The sequence below is a fragment of the Mixophyes fleayi genome, chromosome 2 (genome assembly GCF_038048845.1).
Source record: "Mixophyes fleayi isolate aMixFle1 chromosome 2, aMixFle1.hap1, whole genome shotgun sequence".
Taxonomy (NCBI): Eukaryota; Metazoa; Chordata; class Amphibia; order Anura; family Limnodynastidae; genus Mixophyes; species Mixophyes fleayi.
In genome coordinates, this window is record NC_134403.1 from 278,873,561 (window position 1) to 278,888,071 (window position 14,511).

The window sequence follows — 14,511 nt, forward strand, 5'->3', positions numbered from 1 at the left end:
GGGTTTGCAATAGGAGTGGGTGGTCCACTATATCAAAGGTCACAGAGAGGTCCAGTAGGATGAGTAGGGAGAAGTGACCCCTCGATTTAGCTGATACAAGATCATTAGTAATTTTTACCAGGGTGGTTCAGTGGAGCAGAGGGGTCAGAAACAAGATTGGAGAGGGTCCAGGAGAAAATTGTCTGAGAGTTGTCTTGTGCGGTTGCAGACAATCCACACAAGTTATTTAGAGGCATAGGGGAGAAGTGAAATGGGACGATAGCAAGTGAGATAAGATCGAGATTGGGTGTTTTGAGGATGGGAGAGATAGGAGGAAGTCAGCCAGTGATCAAGATTTACTCCAGAGGCGTTCAACTGTGCAAGTTCACTTCTAAAGGAATCGGGTGAATTTGGACTGCCAGGGTTGGGAAATTAAGCAGCGCCACCGAACAGAATATGTAGGGGTGACAGCATCTAGGAGAGTTTTGAGAGAGGAGGAGAAAGAAGTAGGGTCATTAGCATTAAGATTCCGTCTAGTGAGGGTAGTTTTAAGCAGGGGGGAGCAGGGGAAGAGGACAGAGTGAAGGAGAGAAGATGGTGGTCAGAGAGTGGGAGTGACCAAGACCAAGTGGGTGGGGGATGAGGTCCCCTGAGTGAGGCCAAGGGAGGTGGAAAGGACAAGAAGTTTGATGGAGGCAAGGTCAGAGGGGTTATCTATAGGGATGTTAAAATCTCCAAGTATGATGCAGGGTAGGTCAGAAGATAGGCAAAGTTGTCAAGGACAAGGAAAATGGGGCCAGGGGACGGTAAATGACAGAGACACAGAGGTGGATGGGGGAGAAAAGACGGTCTGGTGAAGTTGGTGAAGGAGTGGCCCCGATAGGAGAAAGTGGTGGGAGATGCAGTGTCAGTAGAAGAGAGCCAGGTTTCAGTGATAGCAGGAAAGTTTAGAGAGTTGGAGATGACGAGGTCATGGATAGAGGGCAATTTGTTACGGATGGACCTGGAGTTCCAGAGGGCATAGGAGAAGGGGAGGTACGGAAATGGGGAGATATAAATGAATTTGGCATTGTTGGGTGAGAGCAAGGGAGGGTTAAAGTTGGGAAGAGGAAGGGGGTTAGGGAAGAGGATGAGAATATGACAGGAGCGAGGAGGTACGGTGAGAGACCAGGAGACGAGGGAAGGAGAGCCATAGTGAAACAGACCAAATATTGTGACTTAATTAAAGCAGAGAAAAACTGTAAGGCAATTACAATAAAACAAGATAAAATGAAATAAAATTAAAATTTAAGTAAAAAAAATAAAATGCAAGCTAATATTAATTATGTAGTGCTACAGTGAGACAATACCAGGCTGGAGGAAAAAGTACACAAAAACATATGGTGAGTAACCACAGGAACTGGTGAATCCGGACAGATCGAGAGTAACCACAGGAACTGGTGAGGTCAGACGGTGGTAGTGGATGATGAGCAGGAGAGACAAGGGACAGAGTTTAGATGAGTCTCTTTTTCAGGTGAGTCCAGGTAGGTCCAAAGTTCAGGTGGGTACAGAGAGGAGAAGTCAAATGAGACCAGGGTATCCAGAAGTGAGCAGTGGACAGAGGTATTAGAGGGTGGCAGGGAGGTATGTCTAGGAGGGTAGCAGCGTGGAAGGGCCTATAGGTGGTCAGACAGAGATGAGGGTGAGATGGGAGTGGAAGTGGTGGAAGGAGGACAGGGGTTCAGTGAGCACGGTGGGGCTAGAGAGGAGAATGAGGGCAAATAAGGCAACTGATGGTGGAGGCCAGGATGGAGTGAAAGGGGAGAAAATAGGGCAGAGGAGTCACAGAAGCATCACAGGAGCTGGGCACAGAAGCATCCAGAGAGGCGGGCAGGAACATCTGGTTGAGAACAATAGACATGAGACAGGCCCAAGTCACAGTCTGCAGTGACTGGGACTGCTAGAGTAGAGAGAGATGCAGGTGAGAGGCGGCAGCTTCAAGAACCAGAGCAAGGAGTGAGGCAGCAAGACGCCGGCGCAGGAGACAGCAGGCAAGATCATGTGAGACGAGACATCTAGATGGAGAAAAGGCCAAATCAGTGATGTGGAGTTGCAGCATCACTCAGGACCAGAACAGCAGGTGGCAACATCAAGACCGGAGCGTTAAGACCAGAGTAGCAGGCGGCAGCGGGACACCAGGCGGTATCGCAGCAGCAGGGCATCAGGCTTCAGGCAGCAGGTAGGAGATAACAGGAATGGAGGAGATTAGGCTGCCCAGAAAGAGGGCCCAGGCCAGGTGCTAGAATACAAATGTAGATCAAAGGAAGAGGTTAGTGAGCCCAAGAATGGGTCAGGTGATTGCAGAATCAGGCCGCAAAGTAGAAATCTCCAGAGGTAGAATGAGGGTGTCACGGGCACTAGGAGTCTTTACCCAGGGATCACCAGGTGATAGGCTTACCAGAGCAGTATAGGTGGTAATATGGTACTCTGGTAGCAGGGTGATCACGGAACAGGAAATAGCAGATGATGAGATGCTCAGGAAAGTCTATGACTAGCAGCACTGGCAATATGGAGGTAATAATACACGAGGAACTGTATGGACAAAGGACACGTGAAGGTAGTCAGTGGTCTGCGGTAGCAAGTTGTACCACTGCTATAGTGAGGAGGAATGTCCAACAGAAACGAGGAGGTGATGAGAGTCAGCGGTCTGCGGATAGCAAGTTGTACCGCTGTCTGAGTGAAGGAATGGAATCCAAGTGGAGGTATCCGGGGAGTCAGTGGTCTGCGTATAGCAAGTTATACCACTGCTATGTGAGAGGATACTGGAACAGGTGATACTGGAAACAGGGATCAGTGGTCTGCCACTAGCAAGTTGTACCACTGAATATATATGTGAGGAGGTGCACGGGGAGAGACTGCAACACAAGATAGACACGGGCACCTTAAACTTGATCCACAGTAATATGCACAATATATATATATATATGACTGAACAGCACTGCCATAATAGAAAGTCTCTTGAAGTAATCCGGCACGAGATAACACAGTCAATGATGGCAATAGACTCAGCGGATAGCAAACTCCAGAGGAGAACCAACACAGTCCAGCAAGATATGCAATACACCAGCACAGTCAATGAGAAGTATGCATACCGTGGTTCAGAAGCAGGCAGTCAGACAGGAGTGCAGAGATACCTGAACGGCAGGAGGCCGGCAGGATGCAAAGTCCCTGGATGGGTGAAGCGGTGGTCTAGTAGGTGCAGCGCACAGGTAGGTAGACCCGCAGGGAAACAAATATACAGGAATCAGTAGAGCGTGGAACTGGACTCCTGGAGGACCCTGGAGAATGGCGATGGTCTAGCAGAGGGGTAAGTAGAGAGACACGAATCCAATGCTGACAGGCGGGTAGAGACCAGCGGGAACACAGGAAAGCGTGGAGAGCGGATCAGCAGTAGATGGATGAGTAGAGCTGAGGAGTAGCAGCAGCAGGTCTCTGCGGACACACGGAGGTAGCCAATAGCAACCAGCAGGTGCAGTAACGATGGCACACGGGAGAGCAGAGTTGAACTGGAACTGTTGATCACGGAGAGTAGCGGATAGCAATAGAGGCAGCAGTCTCGAGGAAACACGGGAGAGTTGAGATGAACTGAAGACTGAAGCGCACAGAGGCAGCGGATAGGAATCAGCCAAACAGTCACGATGAAACACAGACGAGTTGCAGGTTGAAGACTGTAGTGCACGGAGGCAGCGGATAGGAATCAGCTAACAGTCACGATGATGAACAGGTGAGTGGATGTGGATTGAAGACTGTAGTGCACGGAGGCAGCGGATAGGAATCAGCTAACAGTCACAATAATATATGGTAGAGTTGAAGTGGTTAGAAGACTGTAGTGCACAGAGGCAGCGGATAGGAATCAGCTAACAGTCACGATGAAACACAGACGAGTTGCAGGTTGAAGACTGTAGTGCACGGAGGCAGCGGATAGGAATCAGCTAACAGTCACGATGATGAACAGAAGGGTAGAAGTGGTATGGGAACCACAGTAGTAGAAGTGGTTTGGAAACCACAGAGGTAGAAGTGGTTTGGAAACCACAGGAATCAGCAGCGCTGAATAAACGAGGAAACACCTTCAGAGACTCATGGGGAATGAGACTCCAAGATCAGGCAACGTGGTGTTGACCACAGGTGCTTAATGTAGGGAGTGTTGCCTGATCTGCCAATTAAGTTAAAGGAACATACACTGAAGGATTAGAAAGGGCTGCGCATGCGCAGTCCCTCAGGATGGAGGACGGCCACGGTTCCTAAATGTCCGGGAAGAAGCACTCACAGTCCGGTGAGTGACAGAGGGCCCAGATGGATATCTAATCTGGGCTCTATTGGAGAGCTAGCAGGACACATCTGTCCAGTGCAGGAAGCAGAAGTGCTTTACATTTTGAGGGACCACACGCTTTTCGTCTACCAGATTTTGCCAGTACCAGTATAGGCTGGCAGCTCTATTATTATTATGCTTTTAATGGGGGAACACTCTTTTTTGAATTTTTAATTTTTTTTATTTTTATCACACAACAATGTCCATGCTGATGGTCAACATCATCAGCACAGATCTTGCATGAAGGGGTGAAGTAGCCATAACAGATATGTCTCCTAGAGGCATATCTGTGGCTACTTGCCTCTAAGCATAGCATGTAAGTAGCATTAAAATGCCCTTACTGTACTATACCTGCACCTGCCCTTCCACCACATCCTCCATTCTACCTCTCTAGAGACACGCAAGGGGGGAGATGTGTCTCAGCCTGAGAGAAAACTGCAATGCAAATGCTTCTACCAAGCATACACCGAAAAAAAAGTGATTTTCTTCATTTATGAGTTGGACTTAAGTCTGACTATACTTGACCCCCTGAATCTTTAACTTGATATTGGTTAATACATTAAAACAGTTATACTGAGGTTAATTTTACAAGGTTGGGTACAAGGTCCACTGGAGTAATTTACTTCTAGAGAAATTTTGTGCACTACATTTTTTTATGGTTTTCGTTTTGGTTTATTTCCACAAGGCTATCTGTTTTAAGAAAAACATATGGTTAAAAGGCGTCATTTTGACATTTAAACATTTACCCTTCAACACTTTTATATCTTTAGAAAAATCTGTGATACTTTTTCTGAAGCTTTTTATTTCTTTGTGTTTTTTTATTTTTTTTCCCTGCTTGCAGAAACCAAATGGATGTTTTCCCCAGCAGCCAAATCGTATATCGTAATGGCTGGAGAAGGTCGTTGTCTTTGATGACAGAATTATTAACACACATTTAAATGTGAGATCTTGTGGCTTAGAAACAATAAATCCACTAAATGGGCAAAGTAACACTGCTAACTCAGCTAGTAAGAAACTTTAATATTCTCTGTTCAGTTCCGTTTATGCCCCATTTCGACAGGGGTTACAAGACACTTCTCAATGAATTTTTACTGGCTAATTACAGGGTTTAATCATGGGGAATATTGGAGGGGAAAGCAGTATGAGGATGCAGAAGACAAAAAATAGTTTCACAGGCTAGACAATGATGTACCTGGTGGTCCATGTCATATCTTTCATACTTTTATGCTCTGAATTTTGTGTGCGTTACCTAATTATCTTCTATTGCCATTTGCTGAGTGTTCTCAACAGCACAGCAAGGTCAAGCAAAGTCTTCCTGTTTTGTTCCAAAACCATATGCGATTAGTGCTTGTCATGCACGATGGCAGCTTTGTTATTGCTAAAAGTAGCTTCATGCGCTTTTACAGCACGGTTCTGCAAGTCAAAACATAGATCTAGATATTCAATCAAGTTTTTTTTTCTTCTGTAACAGAATTAGTTTTGCATGCTGTAGCAGCTTTGTACTGCAAGTTCTTGAAATGTAAAACTATTCTGCATGATGAAGAACTATAATCCAGTTAAAGCTTAGGTAAAAAATAGGAAAGTACATAAAAAAATCAGCAATGGAGATTAATAAGAAAAATGCAAAGTTAAAAAACAAACAAAAAAACATGTAAAAAAATATATATGTTAGCAACAAGAAACAAGATCGCAAGGAGCAATGTGTATATATAGTCATCATCCCAACTATCTTTCAGTAAGCTGTGGACAGAACACTTCCTCACAAACTTCTACTGTAGTTTCTGCTGGAAAGACTGTTGATTGCTGGATTGCACTGATTGTGCAATATCTGTGGTCACCTGCATAATTGGATCCAAGAATCCCACACCTGTAGTAATCTAGGGCCTGATTCAATAAGGATCTTAACTTAAGAAACTTCTTATTTCAGTCTCCTGGACAAAAACATGTTACAATGCAAGGGGTGCAAATTAGTATTTTGTTTTGCACATAAGTTAAATAGTGACTGATTTTTCATGTATCACACAAAAACTTGATAGCTTATTTGTACAGTGAAATTTAAAGTTGATAATTGTGGGCTACATGAACAAACAGTCAGTATTTAACTTATGTGCAAAACAGAAAACTAATTTGCACCCCTTGCATTGTAACATGATTTTGTCCAGGAGACTGAAATAAGACGTTTCTCAAGTTAAGATCCTTAATGAATCAGGCCCCTAGTGAGCAAGTCAGGCATAGGGGTATATTTACTATACTACGGGTTTGAAAAGTGGAGCTGTTGCCTATAGCAACCAATCCGATTCTCTTTATCATTTATTTAGTACTTCCTACAAAATGACAGCTAGAATCTGATTGGTTGCTACAGGCAACATCTACACTTTTTCAAACCCGCACTTTAGTAAATACCCCATAACCTTAACTCTCAATGCACAGGTCAGGTTTCATTATTATTATTATTATTATCCTTTATTTGTTGGGCACCACAAGGTTTCCGCAGCGCCGTTCACAGTACAAACAGTAGTACAAAACAGGGTGACAAAGTACAGAAAAATAAACACAAAGTACCAATACTTCAGGAACTCCAGGAAGACATATGGAGTAAAGACAGAGTAGAAGAACCGGTAGGGAGATAGGAGGGGAGGGGGGCTCTGCTCATAAGAGCTTACATCCTAAGGGAGGGTGAAACAAAAACAGGCACGAAAGGGAGCCAGTGAAGCAGGGGGAGAGAAGAGAGGGGCCAGGGGAGAGAGGGAGAATGAAAAGAGTGGATGAGGGTTAGGTGGCTGTTTGGTAGGCTTTAAGGAACAGGTGGGTTTTAAGTGCCCATTTGAAGGAGCACAGGTTGGGAGAGAGACAAATGGAACGAGGGAGGTCATTCCAGTGTAGGTGGGCAGCTCAGGAGAAGTCCTGGATTCTAGAGTGGAAAGAGGTGATCAGAGTGGAGGAGAGGCGACGGTCATTGGCCGAGCGCAGGGAGCGGACCGGAGTGTATGTGGTGAGGAGGTTAGAGATATAGGGGGCAGTAGACTGGGCGAGAGCTTTGTAAGTGGTGATGAGGAGTTTGAAAAGGATCCTGTAGGGGAAGGGGAGCCAGTAAAGGGCGTGGTAGAGAGGGGAGGTAGAGGAGGAGCGGCGTGAGAGAAAGATGAGTCGAGCAGCCACATTGAGAACGGAGCGGAGGGGGGAAAGGTGGGAGAGGGGGAGGCCAGTGAGGAGAAGGTTGCAGTAATCGAGGCGGGAGATGATGAGAGAGTGGATGATTGTTTTGGTGGCACTTGTTTGCCAAAAGCACATTGATAAGTAAAAGCTTATTAGTAAGGAGGGCATGAGAAATGCCGACCTACTAACCTGACACTTTCTCACATAGAGATAAAACTCTACTTCTGTTGTTCACATTTCTTTCCCACTGCAGCTGCATTATGATTCTATGTTAGTTTCCATTATTAATACATTACTTCTTTAGTAGTAGTAATTTTTAGCCACAGGGTTGCCTATTTTTTGGCCCATAGACCCGATGAAGATTCTAAAGGCATTTTTTGCAATCAGCTTCACTGAAAGCATCATAATGTCACAGACAATATAATTTGTTGTGGTTAATCTGGGGTTCACATTGCAAATTGAGTACCCGACCTTGGCAGGTAACTCCACAATATGGTAATATCCTTCCCTGCAAGACATGCACAGGTCATGGCCCTAGGCTAGCCTTACCAGGTAGAAGCTGAGAATTCATGTACCAGGAGACAATAGGACAAAACACAATTTGGTCAGAAAACAATCAAAAGGTCAGGATAAGCAGCAATGGTTCAGAAAATGTTAGAGTGTCAACCAGATTGGATGGTTGGAAACAGGCTGGTTCAATAATGGGTAATTAAATGAGCTTCAGTCAGTAGCACAGAACTAGCAAAGATACCTGATGCTCAGTCACATGTCCCAGATGAACTGGATAAAAGACAGATAGATGTGTGGAAATATGCCTAAACAGAGACCTGCTGGGTAATGTAATGCTGCTATGAGGGAAGGCCCGGCGCTCCCATTAGGCAAGGTTAGGCACTTGCCTAGGGCGCCGGGCTCTGGAGGGCGCCTGGAGGGCCAGAATGAAAATTACTTTAAAACTGTGCAGCGACCGCTGACCATACCTGTCACAGCCGCCGCACAGCATTCAGATGCACGGGGGAGGGGGGAAGAGGCTATTGCTCACCACCGCCGCCTCTCTGCTCCGTCTCCTCCCCTCCACTTACTAGTGTCAGTGAGTGGAGGGGAGGAGACGGAGCAGAGAGGCGGCGGTGGTGAGGTAAGGAAAGACGGGGGGGAGGGGGGAGGAGGGAGGAGGGCGGGGGGCTGGGGCGCCGATTTTGTAAAAATGCCTAGGGCTCCATGGAGGCTAGCACCGGCCCTGTATGAGGGGCATGTTACATTCACCCAACACTTATAGATAAAACATTCGTATAAGAAGAGATATATACACATCAATACGCATACCCCAATATCTGTCTTCGGGACCATAACTCTACCAAATCTAAAAACAATTTACTTCAAACTGTTGATAATCAACTGTTATGAGTTTTGGGGAAGGAAATCATTGAGGAAAAATGATTAATTGCTAAAAGGCTTAAGAAGAGAATGCATAAGGAAAGGGGTAAAATGCTTGCAACATGACAAAGTTGATATACTCCACAATTGTATACAATCTATTGAATTTTTGATCAGGTTTAAGAGAAGGCACCTTGACCTTGATAGTTTTAGTTGAGAGCCATACTTATATGTCTTGGACTTAAAGAAGGTGTTGACCAATGAAGCCTATCAGCGTATGTCTTGTGATGAGTAAAGGCATTAATTTAAGAAGACCATCAGAAGATTCTTTCCAGCTATCTTGGAAATGTGAGATTTTTATGTCAATGTCAGGAAATCCTGAAAAAAGTGTAACTGGAAGTGGAAATCTGAGACAATGAAAAATGAAGCTTTTTAAATAGGCAATGATTATTGTGCACAAATTCTCATGTAAAATGTGCAGATACAAGTCTGGATTTCTTATTATATAATTCTTTCCTGGCTAATAGACTGGAGATGATAAGAAGATGAGAAATCAAATTTAATATCTTTTTAATATTTAATATTTAATTGCATGTACAATTCACTTTCACTCTAATAGAAACAATGTAGAGGCAAATCATACAAGAAGAGGGGAGATGGTTGGAGGAGTGGTACATGAAATAAATTTAATGACACATTCAAAAGGATGGTGGCATGGTGCTATTCTTTGTTTGCAAAAGATAAGTGTCAAACCTAGACACCTTATTAATGTTAGGAATAGCAGGTACCAGCTGTTTCCATTTTGGCTGCTGCAGAGTTGTTGTCAGCCTGGGTGTGATCACATAAACTCCCCTCATCTGTAGCTCAATCTGACACCTGCCCTGATTGGCTACTACTGCTTTAAATACCTGTCAGTTTCACTGAGCCTTTGCCGCTTATAACGTTCACACACTTGCTTCTCTGTGCTCCTGTTCCTGAGAATATTCTGCTCCTGTCTGATACTCTGTTTTGACCTCTGCCTGTGACCTAAATATCCCTGATCACTGCCTGGATAGTCTTTTTGCTTTTCCCAAACTTTGCCTGTTGTTTGAATTTGTCTTTCATCTCTAGGATCACCACTCAACCACAGTATCGAAGTGCCCACTATCTGCTTTAGGATCAGACTCCAGCTTCCATGTTTCACAAATTGCTATTTGTGAAAGTTGCCCTGAGACAGTCCGTGTTGTCTGAGGTCCATGTGTCACTCACCGGACTGTGAGTGCCATTTCCCGTGTGTTCAGGAACCGTGGCAGTCCGCCATCCCGAGGGTCTGCGCATGTGCAGCCCTTATCAAACCTTCAGTACCTGTTGCTTTTAATTGATTGGATGATCAGGCAACCCTCCCTATTTAAGCCACCTGTGATCATTACCTGGTTGCCTGATCTTGGAGTCTCATTCCCCATGAGCCTCTGAAGGTGTTCCTGTGTTTCCTTGTGTATTCAGCTCCTGCTGATTCCTGTTTACTGCTATTGTGGTTTCCAGACCACTTCAACTCTCCTGTGTTCATCGTGCCTGCACTCAGCCGATTCCTATCTGCTACTACTACCGGACTCCAGTTCGTTTCTGCTCTCCTGTGTTCATCGTGCCTGCGCTCAGCTGATTCCTATCTGCTACTACTGGACTCCAGTTCGTCTCAACTCTCCTGTGTTCAGCGTGTCTGCTCTCCGCTGCCTCCGTTACTACTACAGAGTTCCAGATCGTCTCAACTCTCCTGTGTTTATCGTGTCAGCTCTCCACTGCCTCCACCACTACTACTGGATACCAGACAGCCTCAACTCTCCCGTGTTCATCATGTTTCCAGTTTCACTTACTACTGCTTCCTGAGTATTGCTTCGTTGATTCTGGATTACCTGCCGTGCGCTGCACCAACCTGATTACCGCTTCCTCCTCCAGTGGTCTCACCTCCTGCCGGCCTTCAGCGGTTCAAGTATCCCTGCACGTCTCTCTGACAGCCTGCTCTCCTGAACTGCGGTATGCATACTTTCCATTGACTTTGCTTTTGTATTGCATATCCATCTGGACTGAGTTGTGTTCTTCTCCGGAGCCTCCTATCCACTGAAGCTATTGTTACCATTGACTTTGTTTCCTATTGCCTGGATAGCTATTGTGACTTTGTATACTTCAAGCAGCGCTTGTCAGTTATTGTTGTATTGTGGATATCATCGTGGGATCAAGTTCTGTGTGCCCCGTGTATACTCTGCTTTACATTCATCTCCTCGTGCCCCTCCTCACATATATATAGCAGTGGTACAACTTGCTGACGCATACCACTGACTCCTGTTCCCTGTGACACCAGTTTCAAGTATCCTCTCACATAAGCAGTGGTACAACTTGCTATACGCAGACCACTGACTTTCCCGTTACCTACCTTCACCTGGATCCCATTCCTTCACTATAGACAGCGGTACAACTTGCTATACGCAGACCGCTGACTCTCACTACCTCCTCGCTACTCCTGGACATTCCTCCTCACTATAGACAGCGGTACAACTTGCTATACGCAGACCGCTGACTCCCACTACCTCCTCGTTACTCCTGGACATTCCTCCTCACTATAGCAGTGGTACAACTTGCTATACGCAGACCACTGACTTTCCTCACGTTTACTTGTCCATCTGGTTCCTCGTGTATATACATCTACTCATTACCAGTTGCTGCTAGTCATAGACTTTCCTTGAGCATTCTCTCACCATCTGCTGATTCTCCTGTTCCGTTGTCATCCTGCTACCAGAGAACCATAGTACCAGCTATATTACTCTGGTAAGTCCATCATCTGGTGATATCCTGGGCAAATACTCCTAGTGCCCGTGACACCATGACAGCAAAATATCTGGACATCCAGGTATCACTAAAACTGTTAAATTTCTCTCTCGTTCTGTTCGGTGGTCTTCTATAAAGAAAGACGTAAGAGACTTTGTTCGGTGCTGTGAAATTTGTTCCAGGGTGAAAATACCCAGAGATTCACCCATGAACAGATGATACCTTTACCCATGCCTAGTGTCCAATGGACCCACATTTCAATTGATCTTTTCTATTGCCTTGTCTAAAGGCTATAATTGCATCTTGGTGATAGTCGATCACTTTAGCTACCCTCTACTAAGTGTTTGACTTATTCAACACGTTTTCAGATTATATGGCATACCCACTAATATTGTCTCAGACATAGGTACTGAATTTGTGGCCCAGTTTTGGATATCATTTTGTGTTTTTCATCACCCACAAACTAATGGACACACGGAAAGGATAAACCAGTCTTTGAATCAATACTTAAGATACTACATCTCTGAATTACATGACAACTGGGTGGAATACCTGCCATGGGTAGAATTCACCACACGCTTCGTCTGGTTATGCCCCTTTTTTCTGCATTTATGGTAGGTATCCCAAGTCTGTTTCACTTTCTGACATCATCACTCCCACCCACCCTGAGGTCAGACACGTTGCTCATTCTTTTAAGAGAATATGCATCAACTGATCTACTGTGCACCGACCCGGCTTGTCAGCTAACCCTTCTCCTGCTGAATCACTGGCTTATCTGCATCAACTGATCTACTGTGTACCGACCCGGCTTTTCAGTTAACCCTTCTCCTGCTGAATCCCTGGCTTATCTACATCAACTGATCTACTGTGTACCGACCTGGCTTGTCAATTAACCCTTCTCCTGCTGAATCACTGGCTTATCTGCATCAACTGATCTACTGTGTACCGACCCAGCTTTTCAGTTAACCCTTCTCCTGCTGAATCCCTGGCTTATCTACATCAACTGATCTACTGTGTACCGACCCGGCTTGTCAATTAACCCTTCTCCTGCTGAGTCCCTGGCTTATCTGTATCAACTGATCTACTGTGTACCGACCCGGCTTGTCAGTTGGCCCTTCTCCTGCTGAATCCCTGGCTTATCTGCACCAACTGATCTATTGTGTACCGACCCGGCTTGTCAGTTAACCCTTCTCCTGCTGAATCCCTGGCTTATCTACATCAACTGATCTACTGTGTACCGACCCAGCTTGTCAATTAACTCTTCTCCTGCTGAGTCCCTGGCTTATCTGTATCAACTGATCTACTGTGTACCGACCCGGCTTGTCAATTAACCCTTCTCCTGCTGAATCCCTGGCTTATCTGCACCAACTGATCTACTGTATACCGACCCGGCCTGTCAGTTAACCCTTCTCCTGCTGAATCCCTGGCTTATCTGCATCAACTGATCTACTGTGTACCGACCCGGCTTTTCAGTTAACCCTTCTCCTGCTGAATCCCTGGCTTATCTGCACCAACTGATCTATTGTGTACTGACCCGGCTTGTCAGTTAACCCTTCTCCTGCTGAATCCCTGGCTTATCTACATCAACTGATCTACTGTGTACCGACCCGGCTTGTCAGTTAACCCTTCTCCTGCTGAATCCCTGGCTTATCTGTATCAACTGATCTACTGTGTACCGACCCGGCTTGTCAATTAACCCTTCTCCTGCTGAATCCCTGGCTTATCTGCACCAACTGATCTACTCTGTACCGACCCGGCTTGTCAATTAACCCTTCTCCTGCTGAATCCCTGGCTTTTCTGCATCAACTGATCTACTGTGTACCGACCCGGCTTGTCAATTAACCCTTCTCCTGCTGAATCTCTGGCTTATCTGCATCAACTGATCTACTGTGTACCGACCCGGCTTGTCAATTAACCCTTCTCCTGCTGAATCCCTGGCTTACCTGCATCAACTGATCTACTGTGTATCGACCCGACTTGTCAGTTAACCCTTCTCCTGCTGAATCCCTGGCTTAACTGCATCAACTGCATATAAAACATTATTTTATATGCCATTATTTTGTTTTTCCTGATTGTACATTTACAAGTTTCTACTTTTTACCTGTTATTATTCTACTATTTATATGCCTTTATCTTGTTTTTCCTGATTTTATATTTACCAGCAACTAGTTTTACCTGTTATTATTCTTGCCTATTTCCATTGTCCTTATTACCTCTCCTTCTATTATTCTTTGCCTTCCATGCCCTAATTGGTTATTGTCCTCCATCTTGCTATTGTCTCCCTGCTTATTCTTACCTGTTATCCGCTGTCCTTACTATCTTACTGTTCTGCTATCATTCTTACCTGTCTTCATTGTCCTTATTATCTCACTGTACTGTTGTTCCATGCCCTCCACGCCCTAATTCGTTATTATCTTCCACCTTTTCATTGTCTTCCTGCCTTTGTTCTTACCTGTTTTTCACTGTCCCCACTATCTCACTGTTCTGTTACTCTCTCTCCCTACTATGCCTCCCCGCTCTCACTCCATACCCATACTCTCCCCCCGCCCTACATCTCCCGTTCCTCCCCGCCATCCCCCGCGCGCTGCTCATCTTGCTAACCTCATCCCCATTTCCCCCCTCTCCTCTCCCCCTTTCTTCTGTGCCCTCTGGAATGCCAGATCCGTCCGCAACAAGCTGACTGCTATCCACGACCTCTTTCTATCCAACTCCTTTAACCTTCTTGCCGTTACTGAAACCTGGCTCTCCAATTCTGATACTACTTCCCCCGCTGCCCTCTCCTATGGTGGCCTCTCCTTCACCCACTCCGCCAGGCCTGGTGCCCGCCCTGGCGGTGGAGTTGGCCTCCTCCTCTCCTC